Here is a 23,815-nt window from a genome sequence, read left to right as displayed (position 1 = left end):
ACTAATTGTTATCATGACAAAACAGTTGACTATTTGACAATCCATTAAAGGTGAAAAATACAACGAAGAAAATGGTTTAGCCTATATATTGGGTCTGTAAAAGACAAGTCATATCCTGTTTGATTAGCAAACACAAGATTATAAAACATACAGTGCCTTGCGAAAGTATTCGGCCCCCTTGAACTTTGCGACCTTTTGCCACATTTCAGGCTTCAAACATAAAGATATAAAACTGTATTTTTTTGTGAAGAATCAACAACAAGTGGGACACAATCATGAAGTGGAACAATATTTATTGGATATTTCAAACTTTTTTAACAAATAAAAAACTGAAAAATTGGGCGTGCAAAATTATTCAGCCCCCTTAAGTTAATACTTTGTAGCGCCACCTTTTGCTGCGATTACAGCTGTAAGTCGCTTGGGGGATGTCTCTATCAGTTTTGCACATCGAGAGACTGACATGTTTTCCCATTCCTCCTTGCAAAACAGCTCGAGCTCAGTGAGGTTGGATGGAGAGCATTTGTGAACAGCAGTTTTCAGTTCTTTCCACAGATTCTCGATTGGATTCAGGTCTGGACTTTGACTTGGCCATTCTAACACCTGGATATGTTTATTTTTGAACCATTCCATTGTAGATTTTGCTTTATGTTTTGGATCATTGTCTTGTTGGAAGACAAATCTCCGTCCCAGTCTCAGGTCTTTTGCAGACTCCATCAGGTTTTCTTCCAGAATGGTCCTGTATTTGGCTCCATCCATCTTCCCATCAATTTTAACCCTCTTCCCTGTCCCTGCTGAAGAAAAGCAGGCCCAAACCATGATGCTGCCACCACCATGTTTGACAGTGGGCATGGTGTGTTCAGGGTGATGAGCTGTGTTGCTTTTACGCCAAACATAACGTTTTGCATTGTTGCCAAAAAGTTCAATTTTGGTTTCATCTGACCAGAGCACCTTCTTCCACGTGTTTGGTGTGTCTCCCAGGTGGCTTGTGGCAAACTTTAAACGACACTTTTTATGGATATCTTTAAGAAATGGCTTTCTTCTTGCCACTCTTCTATAAAGGCCAGATTTGTGCAATATACGACTGATTGTTGTCCTATGGACAGAGTCTCCCACCTCAGCTGTAGATCTCTGCAGTTCATCCAGAGTGATCATGGGCCTCTTGGCTGCATCTCTGATCAGTCTTCTCCTTGTATGAGCTGAAAGTTTAGAGGGACGGCCAGGTCTTGGTAGATTTGCAGTGGTCTGATACTCCTTCCATTTCAATATTATCGCTTGCACAGTGCTCCTTGGGATGTTTAAAGCTTGGGAAATCTTTTTGTATCCAAATCCGGCTTTAAACTTCTTCACAACAGTATCTCGGACCTGCCTGGTGTGTTCCTTGTTCTTCATGATGCTCTCTGCGCTTTTAACGGACCTCTGAGACTATCACAGTGCAGGTGCATTTATACGGAGACTTGATTACACACAGGTGGATTGTATTTATCATCAGTCATTTAGGTCAACATTGGATCATTCAGAGATCCTCACTGAACTTCTGGAGAGAGTTTGCTGCACTGAAAGTAAAGGGGCTGAATAATTTTGCACGCCCAATTTTTCAGTTTTTGATTTGTTAAAAAGGTTTTAAATATCCAATAAATGTCGTTCCACTTCATGATTGTGTCCCACTTGTTGTTGATTCTTCACAAAAAAATACAGTTTTATATCTTTATGTTTGAAGCCTGAAATGTGGCAAAAGGTCGCAAAGTTCAAGGGGCCGAATACTTTTGCAAGTGTATTTTTGCTCTCAAAATGCGTGGCCTTCTATGGCTCCATATAGACAATTAGGCATTACTCATGGCATAACATGCTATTGTTTTGATAACGAGCACTTGTTAGTGCCAGAAAATGCATTGATCCTCTCAGGCAGTCAATGAGATATCAGCACCCTAAGCAGTCAGATATTGACTGAGTCCAAAATGCACTCAGGACTCACTGAGGCATGGGGGAGCCAGTCGTTCAGCTTCTTTGAAGAGATTACTGCACTTAATTTAACAACTCCACTTTGCACTGATCAAATAAACTTCCTGATTAGGCCATTGTCACCATTCCCTGTGAGGTTTGTTGAGTGATTAATTATCTAAATTTAAAACACTGAGGGGAGAAGCTTGCCATATAGTGTATGAGAGTTAGTGAAAGTTTGGTGCCTAGTGAATAAGACTCATGTGGTGGTCAGTGAGTAGCCTAAATAGTCCATTCAAACACAGTAAAATAAAAAATAAAATAGGGGGGAAACCCACATGGGACTTTATGCTGTTGGTCACAATCGGGGATTTCAGTTCTACTATTAGCGAAGAGCCATTAACCTTAATTGCTCCAGTAAGATGTGTGTAAATTGGTTACGTAATGACAGGTATAAAACCATAACCACCGTTGCTATCAGATCCCCATATAATGGCACCAGTCTATGCTAATGAGTAGCTAATGTGCATGTCTACAAAAGACAAATTATCAAATGTGGGTACATGTAAATAATTCCATTAGCAATAGATTATTTTTGCATTATACAGGTAGTCAGATTCTTTGAATGATCCCTACCTTGGTTAAGGCACTGAGATTCTCCCACTTAAATGGCTTACATGTGCAATAACATCATTTGTTGACTAAAAACAGTCCAAGTCAATTATTACTTTTTCTATTCATACTTGTAAGCCATTACCACAGTATCGACAGTATTACCATTGTAAATGGTAGGATTTTGTCATTATTAGTATAATCCCTGTGAATCTGTACCTTCTGGTTTCTGTATGGGAGTTCTTTGACAGTCTCTGTGGTTTGGCTGTGTTGGGCAGGGCTGGGCTGGGGTGAGGCAGGGCACAGTGCGTAGGAGGTAGAGAGCCGTGTTCAGTCAGTAGACCTAACTGCTGCCCTCAGGCCCCGTATCTGACACCAGGTGTGTGATAAGACACTGCGTGTGAAGGCAGAGTGGAGCTACACGTTTACTCTCCTTTTCTCCTGCAGGTTCACCTATCTTCTTTTCTGGTGGTTTTCTAACGCTGTTAAACTTGCTTCGTATTGCTAGAGAAGTCTGAATGTGATGCAAAGTACAGCAAACACAAATAATTGACAATGTACAATGAATTTAGATTCTCATGCCAGCCATTTTTTCCCCCCCAGTCAGTCAAATATTATTAATCTCTTCTCAGCAGTGGTATGATCTGTGAGAATGAGTTTACCAATCCGTGACTACAGTGCATTCTGAAAGTATTCAGACCCGTTTACTTTTTCCACATTTTGTTACGTTACAGGCTTAATCTAAAATGGCTAAAAAATATATATTAATCTCAGTCTACACACTCATACACACAATACCTCATAATGACAAAGCAAGAACAGGTTTAGAAATTTGGGGAATTTGTTAAATTTAAAAACTGAAAATATCAAATTTACATAAGGTTTCAGATCCTTTACTCAGTACATTGTTGAAGCACCTTTGGCAGCGCTTACAGCCTCAGGTCTTCTTCAGTACAGTGGTTTGTCCTTTAAAAGTTGCAGCGTACTACGGCGCAGCTTGTATGGTGCATTAGTGCTAGTTTGACCACAAAATGGCATCTTTGAGAAGCTTTCTCAGCCTTCAATAGTGCCTGTACTAGAGAATTTAAAACCTTTTTGTAATAACAAGATTAAGACATTTTGCTAAATTAACTTGATTAATAATATGGGGTTTCTATTCCAAGAAAAACAAAAAACCCTCTGGGTTTCAGTTAGGAAAGTTTGGGCTCTGGCTGGGCCACTCAAGGACATTCAGAGACTGTGTTGTCTTGGCTGTGTGCTTAGGGTCGTTGTCCTGTTGGAAGGTGAACCGTCGCCCCAGTCTGAGGTCCTCAGTGCTCTGGAGCAGGCTTTTCATCAAGGAACTCTCTCTGTACTTTGCTCCGTTCATCTTTCCCTCGATCCTGACTAGTTTCCCAGTCCCTGAATAACATTGCCACAGCATGATGCTGCCACCACCATGCTTCACCATAAGGATGGTGTCAAGTTTCCTCCAGATGTGATGCTTGGCATTCAGGCCAAAGCGTTCAATCTTGGTTTTCATCAGGCCATCTATTTTCTCATGGTCGCAGAGTCCTTAGGCAAACTCCAAGCGGGCTGTCATGCCTTTTACTGAGGAGCGGCTTCCATCTGGCCACTCTACCATAAAGGCCTGATTGGTGGAGTGTGGCAGAGATGGGTGTCCTTCTGGAAGGTTCTCCCATCCCCACAAAGGAACTCTGGAGCTCTGGCAGTGTGACCATTAGGTTCTTGGTCACCTCCCTGACCAAGGCTCTCCTCCCCCTCGATTGCTCAGTTTGGCCGGGTTGTGGTGGTTCCAAACTTCTGTACTTGGGGACCTTCAATGTTATATAAATGTTTTGGTAACATTCCCCAGATCTGTGCCTTGACCCAATCCTGTCTCAGAGCTCTACGTACAATTCCTTCGACCTCATGGTTTGGTTTTTGCTCTGACATGCACTGTTAACTGTGGGATCTTATATAGACAGGTGTGTGCCTTTACAAATCATGTCCAATCAATTGAATTTACCTGTGTCCATTGATCATCAATGATGATCAATGGAAACAGGATGTACCTGAGCTCAATTTTGAGTCTCATAGCAAAGGTTCTGAATACTTATGTAAATAAGGTACCTGTTTTTTATTTTTCATACATTTGCTAAAATGTCTAAAAACCTGTTTTCGCTTTGTCATTATGGGGTAATGTGTGAGGATTGATGAGGATTTTTTATTTAATCCATTTTAGAACAAGGTTGTAATGTAACAAAATGTGGAAAAAGTCAAGGGGTCTGAATATTTTTTCTGAATGCACTGTACATGACTCTGTATCATGTACGGTTCACGGATCATTGGGTCTTCATTACAAAAATGTCTGTAGATTCCAAATGGTTTGAGCTACAAACTATTAAAAGTTATCTATGAAAACAACACGCACATGTACAGTTCAAGTCGGAAGAAAACATACACATAGGTTGGAGTTACTAAAACTAATTTTTCAACCATTCCACAAATTTCTTGTTAACAAACTATAGTTTTGGCAAGTCGGTTAGGACATCTACTTTGTGCATGACACAAGTAATTTCAAATTGTAGACCTTCACAAGTCTGGTTCATCCTTGGGAGCAATTTCCTGAAGGTCTGAAGGTAACACGTTCATCTGTACAAACAATAGTACGCAAGTATAAACACCATGGGACCACGCAGCCGCCCATACCGCTCAGGAAGGAGACGGGTTCTGTCTCCTAGAGATGAATGTGCTTTGGTGCGAAAAGTGCAAATCAATCCCAGAACAACAGCAAAGGACCTTGTGAAGATGCAGGAGGAAACAGGTACAAAAGTATCATATCCACAGTAAAACGAGTCCTATATCGACATAACCTGAACGGCTGCTCAGCAAGGAAGAAGCCATAAACCGCCATAAAAAAAAGCCTGACTACGGTTTGCAACTGCACATAGGGACAGAGATTGTACTTTTTGGAGAAATGTCCTCTGGTCTGATGAAACAAAAATGGAACTGTTTGGCCATAATGACCATCATTATGTTTGGAGGAAAAATCTGGAGGCTTGCAAGCCGAAGAACACCATCCCAACCATGAAGCACGTGGGTGACAGCATCATGTTTTGGGGGTGCTTTGCTGCAGGAGGGACTGGTACACTTCACAAAATAGACGACATCATGAGGAGGAAAATTATGTGGATATATTGAAGCAACATCTCAAGACACCAGTTAAAGCTTGGTCACAAATGGGTCTTCCAAATGGATAGTGACCCCAAACATACTTCCAAAGTTGTGGCAAAATGGCTTAAGGACAACAAAGTCAAGGTATTGGAGCGGCCATCACAAAGCCCTGACCTCAAACCTGTATAAAATGTGTGGGCATAACTGAAAAAGCGTGTGCGAGCAAGGAGGCCTACAAACCTGACTCAGTTACATCAGCTCTGTCAGGAGGAATGGGACAACATTCACCCAACTTATTGTGGGAAGCTTGTGGAAGGCTACCCAAAACGTTTGAACCAAGTTAAACAATTTAAAGGCAATGCTACCAAATACTAATTGAGTGTATGTAAACTTCTGACCCACTGGGAAAGCCCCAAAATTGCCCTCGCTAGAAGCCTGTGTTTCAGAAGTGGATGGCGCAAACCTTCTACTTTTAAACTCGGACAAAACAGAGATGCTTGTTCTAGGTCCCAAGAAACAAAGAGATCTTCTGTTGAATCTGACAATGAATCTTGGTGGTTGTACAGTCGTCTCAAATAAAACTGAAGGACCTCGATATCAAGTGTTTCAAGACTGTTTCAAGGACAGCTTTTTTCCATCTACGTAACATTGCAAAAATCAGAAACTTTCTGTCCTAAAATGATGCAGAAAAATGTATCCATGCTTTTGTTACTTCTATGTTAGACTACTGCAATGCTCTACTTTCCGGCTACCTGAATAAAGCACTAAATAAATTTCAGTTAGTGCTAAATACGGCTGCTAGAATCCTGACTAGAACCCCCAACAATTATCATATTACTCCAGTGATAGCCTCCCTACACTGGCTTCCTGTTAAGGCAAGGGCAAGGGCTGATTTCAAGGTTTTACTGCTAACCTACAAAGCATTACATGGACTTGTTCCTACCCATCTTTCCGATTTGGTCCTGCCGTACATACCTCACAAGACGCAGGCCTCTTAATTGTCCCTAGAATTTCTAAGCAAACAGCTGGAGGCAGGGCTTTCTCCTATAGAGCTCAATTTTTATGGAATGGTCTGCCTACCCATGTGAGAGACGCAGACTCGGTCTCAACCTCTAAGTCTTTACTGAAGACTCATCTCTTCAGTAGGTCATATGATTGAGTGTAGTCTGGCCCAGTACTGTGAAGGTGAACGGAAAGGCTCTGGAGCAGCGAACTGCCCTTGCTGTCTCTGCCTGGCCAGTTCCCCTCTCTCCACTGGGATTCTCTGCCTCTAACCCTATTACAGGGGCTGAGTCACTGGCTTACTGGTGCTTTTCCATGCCGTCCCTAGGGGGGGTGCGTCATTTGAGTGGGTTGAGTCACTGACGTGATCTTCCTGTCTGGGCTATTTGACCATGCGGGTCATTTATAAACATTTGAACGTCTTGGTCATGTTTTGTTATAATCTCCACCCGGTACAGCCAGAAGAGGACTGGCCACCCCTCATAGCCTGGTTCCTCTCTAGGTTTCTTCCTAGGTTTTGGCCTTTCTAGGGAGTTTTTCCTAGCCACCGTGCTTCTACACCTGCATTGCTTGCCGTTTGGGGATTTAGTCTGGGTTTCTGTACAGCACTTTGAGATATCAGCTGATGTAAGAAGGGCTATATAAATACATTTGATTTGAAAATGGAAGTGGTCCAGTTCACCCAGTCGAGTAATTGCTGATTCATGCGCCAACAGTACAGCGAGGCCTTTCACTCATAATGAAGTCATCACTCCACTGTTAGAAAAACAAGGGCGATTGAATGGGGAATCTTTATTAATCATGAGCACTTGAACACAGACAACTGGCATTGTTTCTTTGCGCAATTGTTCCACGTGTCCGGACAAAACCCACTAAGAGGTGACGTTTAAGGGCAGTACTATTGGTACTGACTAAGGCTTTGCTTTAAGTGTTGTAACATGCAATGCTGTTTGTCTTGATCTCCCGTTATTTGAATCTTGTAAGTAGCCTACTCAACAAATATATTTTGAAAAAGTAAAAAATATAGGCCTAATTAGATCCTACTGATTGAACATTCACAAACTATTCTTTGTATCGTTAACCTTAACTTGTAGTAAAAACTGGTTTGCATGAAATTGTGAACCTACTTTCATCCACAACATACTGTATTTCAATAGAAAATACTAAAGAATATTCCTTCACAGTTGGTAACTGGTAACCCTCTAAGGAACAATGAGACAGTGCAGTGAATCCTGTTCTCACACTCATTCACACAGCCTGACCCTCATTTACACAGCCTGACCCAGATTAAGAAATTTAAATGGTGGCTTGATTGCACAGAAGCGGCACATCTGCCTCAGGTAGAAACTGAGGATGTGCACGGTTATTTGAATATCCGAATGGACGTTAGTATTCGAGTACTTGTGTGGGTATTCATTTTTGCAGCAAAAGAATGTTTAGTTCTATTTTAACCCTGAAAAGGCAAAACAAAAAACTTTTCAATGCAGTTTATGACATGCAGCCCATAAAAAGAGACTGGTTGCTGTCCGGTATCCTTCATGAGTGCAGCTTGTTATTTACATTGGCCAATCAAAGTGGCAAAGAGGCTCAATGTGTAGCGAGTGTAATGGGAGTTCACTAATGCAATGCAAGATAGCATAAATGTACGGAATACAAAATGAGAAGCAGTAGCTAGGCTAGAACAAAAATGTATAGTTGGTTTGAGGTTAAAACTGCAATATGTAACTTTTTGGGTGACTCGACCAAATTCACACAAATTTTAGTTATAGATCTGTCACTCATTGAAAGAAAAGTATAAGAAGCAGTAGATTGGTTGTAAGTGCGCCATTTCTACACTTCCTTTTGCTTAAGTTTCGTTTTAGCGTATTTTACTTTCGGTTTTGTACACCAGCTTCAAACAGCTGAAAATATAATATTTTTGGTAATGGAAAACATATTTCACAGCGGTTTAGATTGTACAATGATTCTCTAAAATATAATTGCTTGTTTTGTCACAAACTGAAATTAGGCGAACTTTTCGAATTTTTGCAACCAGGAAATGGCCTTAATAATAGTGCTAATTGCTTACTTATTTGGAAATAATCATCCAATTGTCACCCCAGCACTACAGCTACTGGATTCTGAAGGGTGTTCCAGCTGGCATCAGAAGGAGTTGGTGAAGAAAATGCATCATAGCTGTTTGGTGAGGCAATTAATTAAAGGAGATTGACAAATATATTGTCACATATATCATGTGTCACTAATTGTTATCATGACAAAACAGTTGACTATTTGACAATCCATTAAAGGTGAAAAATACAACGAAGAAAATGGTTTAGCCTATATATTGGGTCTGTAAAAGACAAGTCATATCCTGTTTGATTAGCAAACACAAGATTATAAAACATACAGTGCCTTGCGAAAGTATTCGGCCCCCTTGAACTTTGCGACCTTTTGCCACATTTCAGGCTTCAAACATAAAGATATAAAACTGTATTTTTTTGTGAAGAATCAACAACAAGTGGGACACAATCATGAAGTGGAACAATATTTATTGGATATTTCAAACTTTTTTAACAAATAAAAAACTGAAAAATTGGGCGTGCAAAATTATTCAGCCCCCTTAAGTTAATACTTTGTAGCGCCACCTTTTGCTGCGATTACAGCTGTAAGTCGCTTGGGGGATGTCTCTATCAGTTTTGCACATCGAGAGACTGACATGTTTTCCCATTCCTCCTTGCAAAACAGCTCGAGCTCAGTGAGGTTGGATGGAGAGCATTTGTGAACAGCAGTTTTCAGTTCTTTCCACAGATTCTCGATTGGATTCAGGTCTGGACTTTGACTTGGCCATTCTAACACCTGGATATGTTTATTTTTGAACCATTCCATTGTAGATTTTGCTTTATGTTTTGGATCATTGTCTTGTTGGAAGACAAATCTCCGTCCCAGTCTCAGGTCTTTTGCAGACTCCATCAGGTTTTCTTCCAGAATGGTCCTGTATTTGGCTCCATCCATCTTCCCATCAATTTTAACCCTCTTCCCTGTCCCTGCTGAAGAAAAGCAGGCCCAAACCATGATGCTGCCACCACCATGTTTGACAGTGGGCATGGTGTGTTCAGGGTGATGAGCTGTGTTGCTTTTACGCCAAACATAACGTTTTGCATTGTTGCCAAAAAGTTCAATTTTGGTTTCATCTGACCAGAGCACCTTCTTCCACGTGTTTGGTGTGTCTCCCAGGTGGCTTGTGGCAAACTTTAAACGACACTTTTTATGGATATCTTTAAGAAATGGCTTTCTTCTTGCCACTCTTCTATAAAGGCCAGATTTGTGCAATATACGACTGATTGTTGTCCTATGGACAGAGTCTCCCACCTCAGCTGTAGATCTCTGCAGTTCATCCAGAGTGATCATGGGCCTCTTGGCTGCATCTCTGATCAGTCTTCTCCTTGTATGAGCTGAAAGTTTAGAGGGACGGCCAGGTCTTGGTAGATTTGCAGTGGTCTGATACTCCTTCCATTTCAATATTATCGCTTGCACAGTGCTCCTTGGGATGTTTAAAGCTTGGGAAATCTTTTTGTATCCAAATCCGGCTTTAAACTTCTTCACAACAGTATCTCGGACCTGCCTGGTGTGTTCCTTGTTCTTCATGATGCTCTCTGCGCTTTTAACGGACCTCTGAGACTATCACAGTGCAGGTGCATTTATACGGAGACTTGATTACACACAGGTGGATTGTATTTATCATCAGTCATTTAGGTCAACATTGGATCATTCAGAGATCCTCACTGAACTTCTGGAGAGAGTTTGCTGCACTGAAAGTAAAGGGGCTGAATAATTTTGCACGCCCAATTTTTCAGTTTTTGATTTGTTAAAAAGGTTTTAAATATCCAATAAATGTCGTTCCACTTCATGATTGTGTCCCACTTGTTGTTGATTCTTCACAAAAAAATACAGTTTTATATCTTTATGTTTGAAGCCTGAAATGTGGCAAAAGGTCGCAAAGTTCAAGGGGCCGAATACTTTTGCAAGTGTATTTTTGCTCTCAAAATGCGTGGCCTTCTATGGCTCCATATAGACAATTAGGCATTACTCATGGCATAACATGCTATTGTTTTGATAACGAGCACTTGTTAGTGCCAGAAAATGCATTGATCCTCTCAGGCAGTCAATGAGATATCAGCACCCTAAGCAGTCAGATATTGACTGAGTCCAAAATGCACTCAGGACTCACTGAGGCATGGGGGAGCCAGTCGTTCAGCTTCTTTGAAGAGATTACTGCACTTAATTTAACAACTCCACTTTGCACTGATCAAATAAACTTCCTGATTAGGCCATTGTCACCATTCCCTGTGAGGTTTGTTGAGTGATTAATTATCTAAATTTAAAACACTGAGGGGAGAAGCTTGCCATATAGTGTATGAGAGTTAGTGAAAGTTTGGTGCCTAGTGAATAAGACTCATGTGGTGGTCAGTGAGTAGCCTAAATAGTCCATTCAAACACAGTAAAATAAAAAATAAAATAGGGGGGAAACCCACATGGGACTTTATGCTGTTGGTCACAATCGGGGATTTCAGTTCTACTATTAGCGAAGAGCCATTAACCTTAATTGCTCCAGTAAGATGTGTGTAAATTGGTTACGTAATGACAGGTATAAAACCATAACCACCGTTGCTATCAGATCCCCATATAATGGCACCAGTCTATGCTAATGAGTAGCTAATGTGCATGTCTACAAAAGACAAATTATCAAATGTGGGTACATGTAAATAATTCCATTAGCAATAGATTATTTTTGCATTATACAGGTAGTCAGATTCTTTGAATGATCCCTACCTTGGTTAAGGCACTGAGATTCTCCCACTTAAATGGCTTACATGTGCAATAACATCATTTGTTGACTAAAAACAGTCCAAGTCAATTATTACTTTTTCTATTCATACTTGTAAGCCATTACCACAGTATCGACAGTATTACCATTGTAAATGGTAGGATTTTGTCATTATTAGTATAATCCCTGTGAATCTGTACCTTCTGGTTTCTGTATGGGAGTTCTTTGACAGTCTCTGTGGTTTGGCTGTGTTGGGCAGGGCTGGGCTGGGGTGAGGCAGGGCACAGTGCGTAGGAGGTAGAGAGCCGTGTTCAGTCAGTAGACCTAACTGCTGCCCTCAGGCCCCGTATCTGACACCAGGTGTGTGATAAGACACTGCGTGTGAAGGCAGAGTGGAGCTACACGTTTACTCTCCTTTTCTCCTGCAGGTTCACCTATCTTCTTTTCTGGTGGTTTTCTAACGCTGTTAAACTTGCTTCGTATTGCTAGAGAAGTCTGAATGTGATGCAAAGTACAGCAAACACAAATAATTGACAATGTACAATGAATTTAGATTCTCATGCCAGCCATTTTTTCCCCCCCAGTCAGTCAAATATTATTAATCTCTTCTCAGCAGTGGTATGATCTGTGAGAATGAGTTTACCAATCCGTGACTACAGTGCATTCTGAAAGTATTCAGACCCGTTTACTTTTTCCACATTTTGTTACGTTACAGGCTTAATCTAAAATGGCTAAAAAATATATATTAATCTCAGTCTACACACTCATACACACAATACCTCATAATGACAAAGCAAGAACAGGTTTAGAAATTTGGGGAATTTGTTAAATTTAAAAACTGAAAATATCAAATTTACATAAGGTTTCAGATCCTTTACTCAGTACATTGTTGAAGCACCTTTGGCAGCGCTTACAGCCTCAGGTCTTCTTCAGTACAGTGGTTTGTCCTTTAAAAGTTGCAGCGTACTACGGCGCAGCTTGTATGGTGCATTAGTGCTAGTTTGACCACAAAATGGCATCTTTGAGAAGCTTTCTCAGCCTTCAATAGTGCCTGTACTAGAGAATTTAAAACCTTTTTGTAATAACAAGATTAAGACATTTTGCTAAATTAACTTGATTAATAATATGGGGTTTCTATTCCAAGAAAAACAAAAAACCCTCTGGGTTTCAGTTAGGAAAGTTTGGGCTCTGGCTGGGCCACTCAAGGACATTCAGAGACTGTGTTGTCTTGGCTGTGTGCTTAGGGTCGTTGTCCTGTTGGAAGGTGAACCGTCGCCCCAGTCTGAGGTCCTCAGTGCTCTGGAGCAGGCTTTTCATCAAGGAACTCTCTCTGTACTTTGCTCCGTTCATCTTTCCCTCGATCCTGACTAGTTTCCCAGTCCCTGAATAACATTGCCACAGCATGATGCTGCCACCACCATGCTTCACCATAAGGATGGTGTCAAGTTTCCTCCAGATGTGATGCTTGGCATTCAGGCCAAAGCGTTCAATCTTGGTTTTCATCAGGCCATCTATTTTCTCATGGTCGCAGAGTCCTTAGGCAAACTCCAAGCGGGCTGTCATGCCTTTTACTGAGGAGCGGCTTCCATCTGGCCACTCTACCATAAAGGCCTGATTGGTGGAGTGTGGCAGAGATGGGTGTCCTTCTGGAAGGTTCTCCCATCCCCACAAAGGAACTCTGGAGCTCTGGCAGTGTGACCATTAGGTTCTTGGTCACCTCCCTGACCAAGGCTCTCCTCCCCCTCGATTGCTCAGTTTGGCCGGGTTGTGGTGGTTCCAAACTTCTGTACTTGGGGACCTTCAATGTTATATAAATGTTTTGGTAACATTCCCCAGATCTGTGCCTTGACCCAATCCTGTCTCAGAGCTCTACGTACAATTCCTTCGACCTCATGGTTTGGTTTTTGCTCTGACATGCACTGTTAACTGTGGGATCTTATATAGACAGGTGTGTGCCTTTACAAATCATGTCCAATCAATTGAATTTACCTGTGTCCATTGATCATCAATGATGATCAATGGAAACAGGATGTACCTGAGCTCAATTTTGAGTCTCATAGCAAAGGTTCTGAATACTTATGTAAATAAGGTACCTGTTTTTTATTTTTCATACATTTGCTAAAATGTCTAAAAACCTGTTTTCGCTTTGTCATTATGGGGTAATGTGTGAGGATTGATGAGGATTTTTTATTTAATCCATTTTAGAACAAGGTTGTAATGTAACAAAATGTGGAAAAAGTCAAGGGGTCTGAATATTTTTTCTGAATGCACTGTACATGACTCTGTATCATGTACGGTTCACGGATCATTGGGTCTTCATTACAAAAATGTCTGTAGATTCCAAATGGTTTGAGCTACAAACTATTAAAAGTTATCTATGAAAACAACACGCACATGTACAGTTCAAGTCGGAAGAAAACATACACATAGGTTGGAGTTACTAAAACTAATTTTTCAACCATTCCACAAATTTCTTGTTAACAAACTATAGTTTTGGCAAGTCGGTTAGGACATCTACTTTGTGCATGACACAAGTAATTTCAAATTGTAGACCTTCACAAGTCTGGTTCATCCTTGGGAGCAATTTCCTGAAGGTCTGAAGGTAACACGTTCATCTGTACAAACAATAGTACGCAAGTATAAACACCATGGGACCACGCAGCCGCCCATACCGCTCAGGAAGGAGACGGGTTCTGTCTCCTAGAGATGAATGTGCTTTGGTGCGAAAAGTGCAAATCAATCCCAGAACAACAGCAAAGGACCTTGTGAAGATGCAGGAGGAAACAGGTACAAAAGTATCATATCCACAGTAAAACGAGTCCTATATCGACATAACCTGAACGGCTGCTCAGCAAGGAAGAAGCCATAAACCGCCATAAAAAAAAGCCTGACTACGGTTTGCAACTGCACATAGGGACAGAGATTGTACTTTTTGGAGAAATGTCCTCTGGTCTGATGAAACAAAAATGGAACTGTTTGGCCATAATGACCATCATTATGTTTGGAGGAAAAATCTGGAGGCTTGCAAGCCGAAGAACACCATCCCAACCATGAAGCACGTGGGTGACAGCATCATGTTTTGGGGGTGCTTTGCTGCAGGAGGGACTGGTACACTTCACAAAATAGACGACATCATGAGGAGGAAAATTATGTGGATATATTGAAGCAACATCTCAAGACACCAGTTAAAGCTTGGTCACAAATGGGTCTTCCAAATGGATAGTGACCCCAAACATACTTCCAAAGTTGTGGCAAAATGGCTTAAGGACAACAAAGTCAAGGTATTGGAGCGGCCATCACAAAGCCCTGACCTCAAACCTGTATAAAATGTGTGGGCATAACTGAAAAAGCGTGTGCGAGCAAGGAGGCCTACAAACCTGACTCAGTTACATCAGCTCTGTCAGGAGGAATGGGACAACATTCACCCAACTTATTGTGGGAAGCTTGTGGAAGGCTACCCAAAACGTTTGAACCAAGTTAAACAATTTAAAGGCAATGCTACCAAATACTAATTGAGTGTATGTAAACTTCTGACCCACTGGGAATGTGACGAAAGAAATAAAAGCTGAAATAAATCCTTCTTTCTACTTTTATTCAGACATTTCAATTTCTAAAAAATAAAATGGTGATCCTAACTGACCTAAGGCAGGGAATGTTTACTTGGATTAAATGTCAGAAATTGTGAAAAACTGAGTTAATGTATTTGGCTAAGGTGTATGTAAACTTCTGACTTCAACTGTAACATGTTTTGCGCTGTCACTCATAAGCCAGCAGCATACCACCCTGCATCCTCCTGCTGTCTTGCTTCTGAAGCTAGGCAGGGTTGGTCTTGGTCAGTCCCTGGATGGGAGACCAGATGCTGCTGGAAGCAGTAGGTCTAAAAATAAATATCCCAACACCCCAGGGCAGTGATTTGAGATATTTCCCTGTGTAGGGTGCTGTCTTTCAGGTGGGACATTAAACAGGTGTCCTGACTCTCTGCGGTCAATAAAGGTCCCATGGCACTTATCATACGAGTGGCTAAAATCTCAATCTGTCTTTCATACCATCATGGCCACCTAATCATCCCCAGCTTACAATTGGCTCATTCATCCCCTCTCCCCTGTAACTATTCCCCATGTTGTTGCTGTAAATGAGAATGTGTTCTCAGTCAACTTACCTGGTAAAATAAGGGGAAAATAAATAAATAATTGCTACACAAGAGTAGTTCCGGCGCCGACAGATATGGCCGCCTCGCTTCGCGTTCCTAGGAAACTATGCAGTTTTTTGTTTTTTTACGTGTTATTTCTTACATTAGTACCCCAGGTCATCTTAGGTTTCATTACATACAGTCGAGAAGAACTACTGAATATAAGATCAGCGTCAACTCACCATCAGTACGACCAAGAATATGTTTTTCGCGACGCGGACGCGGATCCTGTGTTCTGCCTTACAAACAGGACAACGGAGTGGATCCTATGCAGCGACCCAAAAAAACGACTCCGAAATAGAGGGAAACGAGGCGGTCTTCTGGTCAGACTCCGGAGACGGGCACACCGTGCACCACTCCCTAGCATTCTTCTTGCCAATGTCCAGTCTCTTGACAACAAGGTTGATGAAATCCGAGCAAGGGTAGCATTCAAGAGGGACATCAGAGACTGTAACGTCCTTTGCTTCACTGAAACATGGCTCACTGGAGAGACTCTATCCGAAGCGGTGCAGCCAACGGGTTTCTCCACGCATCGCGCTGACAGAAACAAACATCTTTCTGGTAAGAAGAGGGGCGGGAGCGTATGCCTCATGGCCAACGTGACATGGTGTGATGAAAGAAACATACAGGAACTCAAATCCTTCTGTTCACCTGATTTAGAATTCCTCACAATCAAATGTAGACCGCATTATCTACCAAGAGAATTCTCTTCGATTATAATCACAGCCGTATATATCCCCCCCAAAGCAGACACATCGATGGCTCTGAACAAACTTTATTTAACTCTCTGCAAACTGGAAACGATTTATCCGGAGGCTGCATTCATTGTAGCTGGGGATTTTAACAAGGCTAATCTGAAAACAAGACTCCCTAAATTTTATCAGCATATCGATTGCGCAACCAGGGGTGGAAAGACCTTGGATCATTGTTACTCTAACTTCCGCGACGCATATAAGGCCCTGCCCCGCCCCCCTTTCGGAAAAGCTGACCACAACTCCATTTTGTTGATCCCTGCCTACAGACAGAAACTAAAACAAGAGGCTCCCACGCTGAGGTCTGTCCAACGCTGGTCCGACCAAGCTGACTCCACACTCCAAGACTGCTTCCATCACGTGGACTGGGAGATGTTTCGTATTGCGTCAGATAACAACATTGACGAATACGCTGATTCGGTGTGCGAGTTCATTAGAACGTGCGTTGAATATGTCGTTCCCATAGCAACGATTAAAACATTCCCTAACCAGAAACCGTGGATTGATGGCAGCATTCGTGTGAAACTGAAAGCGCGAACCACTGCTTTTAATCAGGGCAAGGTGTCTGGTAACATGACCGAATACAAACAGTGCAGCTATTCCCTCCGCAAGGCTATCAAACAAGCTAAGCGCCAGTACAGAGACAAAGTAGAATCTCAATTCAACGGCTCAGACACAAGAGGCATGTGGCAGGGTCTACAGTCAATCACGGACTACAGGAAGAAATCCAGCCCAGTCACGGACCAGGATGTCTTCCTCCCAGGCAGACTAAATCACTTTTTTGCCCGCTTTGAGGACAATACAGTGCCACTGACACGGCCTGCAACGAAAACATGCGGTCTCTCCTTCACTGCAGCCGAGGTGAGTAAGACATTTAAACGTGTTAACCCTCGCAAGGCAGCAGGCCCAGACGGCATCCCCAGCCGCGCCCTCAGAGCATGCGCAGACCAGCTGGCCGGTGTGTTTACGGACATATTCAATCAATCCCTATACCAGTCTGCTGTTCCCACATGCTTCAAGAGGGCCACCATTGTTCCTGTTCCCAAGAAAGCTAAGGTAACTGAGCTAAACGACTACCGCCCCGTAGCACTCACATCCGTCATCATGAAGTGCTTTGAGAGACTAGTCAAGGACCATATCACCTCCACCCTACCTGACACCCTAGACCCACTCCAATTTGCTTACCGCCCAAATAGGTCCACAGACGATGCAATCTCAACCACACTGCACACTGCCCTAACCCATCTGGACAAGAGGAATACCTATGTGAGAATGCTGTTCATCGACTACAGCTCGGCATTCAACACCATAGTACCCTCCAAGCTCGTCATCAAGCTCGAGACCCTGGGTCTCGACCCCGCCCTGTGCAACTGGGTACTGGACTTCCTGACGGGCCGCCCCCAGGTGGTGAGGGTAGGCAACAACATCTCCTCCCCGCTGATCCTCAACACTGGGGCCCCACAAGGGTGCGTTCTGAGCCCTCTCCTGTACTCCCTGTTCACCCACGACTGCGTGGCCACGCACGCCTCCAACTCAATCATCAAGTTTGCGGACGACACAACAGTGGTAGGCTTGATTACCAACAACGACGAGACGGCCTACAGGGAGGAGGTGAGGGCCCTCGGAGTGTGGTGTCAGGAAAATAACCTCACACTCAACGTCAACAAAACTAAGGAGATGATTGTGGACTTCAGGAAACAGCAGAGGGAACACCCCCCTATCCACATCGATGGAACAGTAGTGGAGAGGGTAGCAAGTTTTAAGTTCCTCGGCATACACATCACAGACAAACTGAATTGGTCCACTCACACAGACAGCATCGTGAAGAAGGCGCAGCTTGTCACCAAAAGCACTCACAAACTTCTACAGATGCACAATCGAGAGCATCCTGGCGGACTGTATCACCGCCTGGTATGGCAACTGCACCGCCCTCAACCGTAAGGCTCTCCAGAGGGTAGTGAGGTCTGCACAACGCATCACCGGGGGCAAACTACCTGCCCTCCAGGACACCTACACCACCCGATGTCACAGGAAGGCCATAAAGATCATCAAGGACATCAACCACCCGAGCCACTGCCTGTTCACCCCGCTATCATCCAGAAGGCGAGGTCAGTACAGGTGCATCAAAGCTGGGACCGAGAGACTGAAAAACAGCTTCTATCTCAAGGCCATCAGACTGTTAAACAGCCACCACTAACACTGAGTGGCTGCTGCCAACACACTGACACTGACTCAACTCCAGCCACTGTAATAATGGGAATTGATGGGAAATGATGTAAATATATCACTAGCCACTTTAAACAATGCTACCTTATATAATGTTACTTACCCTACATTATTCATCGCATATGCATACGTATATACTGTACTCTATATCATCGACTGTATCCTTATGTAATACATGTATCACTAGCCACTTTAAACTATGCCACTTGTTTACATACTCATCTCATTTGTACTCGATACCATCTACTGTATCTTGCCTATGCTGCTCTGTACCATCACTCATTCATATATCCTTATGTACATATTCTTTATCCCCTTACACTGTGTACAAGACAGTAGTTTTGGAATTGTTAGTTAGATTACTTGTTATTACTGCATTGTCGGAACTAGAAGCACAAGCATTTCGCTACACTCGCATTAACATCTGCTAACCATGTGTATGTGACAAATAAAATTTGATTTGATTTGATTTAGAAGTTAAGAGGTTATTCTTCATATGAAATAGTGTCTATAATAAGCTCACAATGTTGCCGTCACAAACACTGAACTCCACACAGTTGTCATTGACTAATTGGGTATTAATTTCCCAGTGAGCAAAAAATTGCAATCATTTATATCAGCTTTTTGCTTTAGCTGACTTTAAAAAAAATATTAACATTTGTCAATAAAAAAAACGAATGAATGCAACTGTTTGGTCAAATGTGTTTGTTCTACTTGTTGTCCTGAAACGAAAATGGTAAAACACTTAATTGTGAGGCTAAATATAAGGGCTGGACATGGAGATAAATTAAAGTCAGATAAATTGAAAGCCAATTTTTGCTGGGGTCTCAGGACTGATTGAGTTAAACACTTCTTTGGGATAGGGGCAGCATTTTCACTTTTGGATGAAAAGCATGCTCAGAGTAAACTGCCTCCTACTCAGTCCCAGATGCTAATATATGCATATTATTATTAGTATTGGATAGAAAACTCTGGAGTTTCGAAAACTGTTTGAATGATGTCTGTGAGTATAACATAACTCATATGGCAGGCAAAAACCTAAGAACAAAATCCAAACAGGAAGTGGGTAATCTGAAGTTTGTAGTTTTTGAACTCAGCCCCTATCAAATACACAGTGGGATATGGGACACTTCCTAAGGCTTCCACTAGATGACAACCGTCTTTAGAACGTTGTTTCAGGCTTCTACTGTGAAGGGGGGTCGAATGAGAGCTGATTGAGTCAGAGGTCTGGCAGCAGCCTTGATCTCAGTCATGCGCATTTCACATGTGAGGTAGCTCTCGTTCCATTTCTTTTCTACAGACAATGGAATTCTCCGGTTGGAACATTATTAAAAATGTATGGAACTACTGAACATAACACGGCAATGTAAAATGAGATTTTTGGATATAAATATGAACTTTGCCGAACAAATGTATTGTGTAACATGAAGTCCTATGAGTGTCATCTGATGAAGATCAAAGGTTAGGGATTAATCTTCTCTATTTGTGCTTTTTGTGACTTCTCTTTGGCTGGAAAAATGGCTGTGTTTTTCTGTGACTTGGTGGTGACCTAACATAATCGTTTGTGGAGCTTTCACTGTAAATCATTTTTTAAATCAGCCACTGTGGCTGGATTAACAAGAATGTTATCTTTAAAATGGTGCCTAATATTGTATGTTTGAGAAATTTTATTCATGAGATTTCTGTTGATTTGTATTTGGCGCCCTGCAATTTCATTGGCGAGGGCCCAGACAGGTTAAAGGTCTAAAAATGGCCACTCATCAGGATATTCTCAAAAATGGTTTGTGTTCCCAATTAAGTGTTTATGTGAGAATTGCCAGAACAATCAGATGCCAAAAGTATTATGTTCCCTGTCAGGGAACTGAAGAATTAGCTCCACTGGCCTGGCTGACGTTCAAGCCCTAGCATCCACCTAAAGAATGAAGCCTAAGTAGCTTCAGTTTTACTGCATATCTGGTGTACACTATGTTTACATTTCTGGGTGTTACAGGTTAGCTTTTACAAAACGCCGCCATAGGTTTTTCAACCAGCTCGTTCTCAATTTGGGGAAAAGGGTATCCTTAAAATGTCTGTGTCCAGTTGCAGGTGGTTCTACAAAAAACAGATAAACTCAAAAAGATATTAAAAATGCATGGGTTGTACCATGCACCATCTTAGCTGCCACAAATCTATAAATTTCCAGCTTCTTTGCAGGAGCTAGTCGCTTCAGCCACAAATACCAAACATGGATTTAATATCTTTCTAAGTTCTGTTTTTTTTCCTCATGTAGAGAAGATGTTGGACAAACCGCACACACAACTGGAAGAGTAGACCAAGTTCAATTGTAATTTTAGTCAACATTCTGGCTTGTAAGGAACATTTACACAATTTTGCACACAAACGTCTCAGGCTGTATATACCAATTAATTGTGTATTACAGACAGATTAGTCAGACTAGTGCCAGTGGGGTAAGCCTCAATGACACCATGAATCATTGTTCCACTCAGGATATTACACTTACTTGCAAAATGTAATATTAATACACACCATTAAAAGGCTTTAACTTATCTGCTCCAAATTGAAGAGACTGGACATGGTTAGTGAGCTTAACTTGCAGTTGACAAATGTCCCATTGCCATACCACACCTATACCTTATCAATATAGCATACCGAAGTTCACAAAGTTGTCACGTGTAGTAGCCGGGTATCTGTTCTTTAATTAACCAGGCAGCAAATATTATTATTATAGAAAAAGGCTAACATTGACATCCTGCACCCGAGAACAGTGAACAAACTACCAGGTCTCTGGGTATTCTGCTCCATGAATTGTGGTGTTGTTGGACCAGCTAGCGAACTAGCCCTAGATCATGACTCTCAGTTCCATTTATTACTTGCACAGAAGTCATTGAACAATGGCGACTTCTGTACAGATGAGTTTTGTTAAGAGCCCCACATCTCGGTCTAAACCGCTAAGGCGGTTTTGGAAGCTTGACAAGGACCTTATCTTTCATATCAACAAGAAATCATTTTCAGAAAATTAAAGGTTAAATTGATAGTACACCTTTATAGGGTTGGCTATATGTCCTTGTCACAGCGCTTGTTTACGGAAAAGAGAAGATAGTGTGGACTACCTGTGCTATTAGCCATCCGTCTCCCCGAACACCTGTGTGTAAACAGAAGACCGACGCCACAAACGTGGTGTTACTTAAAACTGTTGGTTGCAACTATTTTGCATTGTGAAATCATTTGGGATGTGCTATGGAAGTAGAGGTATTTATGTTTCTAGAACCGTACCTTAATTGAGAATCGATTCACGTTTAGATTGAGTATTTGGCTGTTTTGGCTTCCAGAGCCAATTTGCCTTTATGAAAAACATAGCAAAGTTCCTTGGACTATACTGTTAGGCTACTTTAATCCATTTTTGGGCTAGCGAGTTACATATTCTCTTTCCGCCTTAACTATATGTTCACAATTATGAAGTGGACATGGTGTCAATTGTTAGACTAACAAAGTGTAGCTACAATTAATTCAATGGAGGGGGAAAAATGTAGCGAGTATTTTTCTCAAAGGCATTTTCATTATGAGCCCACTGTCACAGCCTACCTGCCGATCTCTGCTCCTTTCTCTCACCGCTTTCCTCCCTCGCGAGGCTTGTTTAGATGCCTGTTTCTCTAACAAACAAGTAAATTACTTTAAGACATGACTTGACATTTTCTAAACTCTTCAGTTCCTTCTGAAAACTTAAACATGGATAACTTATTTCAACTATTCTATTCTCAATTGGCTGTATTTTATGCTTGCTTGCATCTGCTCGAGACAAACTGGGTATTGCATTGCTGGCGTCAACACTCAATGGGCCAGTTCATTTTGCAAGGCCTAGTGCCCCGGTTGAGTCGAGATTTAGTTTATGGACCAATGGAATGGTGTAACATTTTTATACCCCGCAACCCATTGCACCGGGACATGCAAAAATAACTCGCCCAATTCTTTGCTTTCTCTGTACACGCTCAACTCTGTCAACCCACTCTTAAAGGCACTTGTCCCTGTTTTGACACAATTTATGACTACTCATAAAATACAGAACTTCCTGAACGTTAATAATAGTGCCTATATGTACACCTACGCTATTTAAAATACATTTGACTGCAATTTCACGTATACACACAAAATAATGCTAAATGCAATTATTAAATGTTTCTTTGCTGACTGACTTTGCTGTCATGAACAGCCAGTGTTTTTTATATTCACATATACGTCATCTTAAGCTGTAAAGCTGTAAGTGGTTTCACATAATTGCAATACTGTAAATAAAAAGTGTAGGAAGAGCATGTGCTGGTTAACTGCTCCAGTCACTTCATATGGCAATCATATTTTGAAGAAATGCTGTATCTCCATTGACTGTAATGTATGCAATGATGTATATAAACCCTTGATAGATAATGCTATGTTTTGGCCATGGAGGGGATTGAAGCCACCGGTCAGCCATATTGGCACTTCCCAGAAAAGCAGTCCTCCATAGGAATGCATTAGGAATTAATGTAATTCTGCATTTAAAATAAATGTAATTTATTTATGTATTTTTGTTGTAGTGGGGACAGTAAAATTATACTTTAAGGAAAATGTTTTATATAATTTTCATGGTGGGTTCCCGAGTGGCGTAGCGGTGTAAGGCACTGCAGCTCAGTGCTAGAGGCATCACTACAGACCTTGGTTCAATTCCAGGCTGTATCACAACCAGCTGTGATTGGGAGTCCCATAGGGGACAATTGGCCCAGCGGCATCTGGGTTAGGGTTTGGCCAGGGTAGGTAGAATTTGTTCTTAACTGACTTGCCTAGTTAAATAAAGGTTAAATAAAAATTTTAAAAAATTATGTTTAGCTCACATAATATAATGTAGAAGTATGCATTAAGGTGTCTGTAATAGAATACACTTGGCAAAAACACATTAGTACATTTATTTCTATAACTTCCTAAATATTTTTTTGGGGGGGAATGCCAAAATGGAGGTGCGGTGCTTGACACAGTATCCTTTGAGTCAACTTGTGTATATGTAAATCATTGAGTTTGTCACTGGATTTCTGCATGTAGAAAGTTTCCCTGGTAGGTTGTTATCATTGTCCTCTGTCGTCATCAAGTGGTGATATGATGAAACTA

The 23,815-nt window shown here is 41.7% G+C and overlaps 1 protein-coding gene across 1 annotated transcript in view; it reads right to left on the bottom strand.

The window, feature by feature from the left end:
- The window catches only part of tnk2b (tyrosine kinase, non-receptor, 2b), a 173,447-nt gene extending 150,922 nt beyond the window's left edge, over window positions 1–22,525 (bottom strand). The window contains exon 1 of the mRNA XM_090181791.1: window positions 22,265–22,525. The gene's annotated coding sequence lies outside the window, so the exon portion shown is untranslated. The remainder of the gene's footprint in view (window positions 1–22,264) is intronic.
- Between the last annotated feature and the right edge of the window lie 1,290 nt (window positions 22,526–23,815).

Source organism: Oncorhynchus mykiss, chromosome 8 (assembly GCF_057628025.1).
Source record: "Oncorhynchus mykiss isolate SJ-2025 chromosome 8, ASM5762802v1, whole genome shotgun sequence".
NCBI classification, from domain to species: domain Eukaryota; kingdom Metazoa; phylum Chordata; class Actinopteri; order Salmoniformes; family Salmonidae; genus Oncorhynchus; species Oncorhynchus mykiss.
This window is presented reverse-complemented; position numbering and strand designations above follow the sequence as displayed.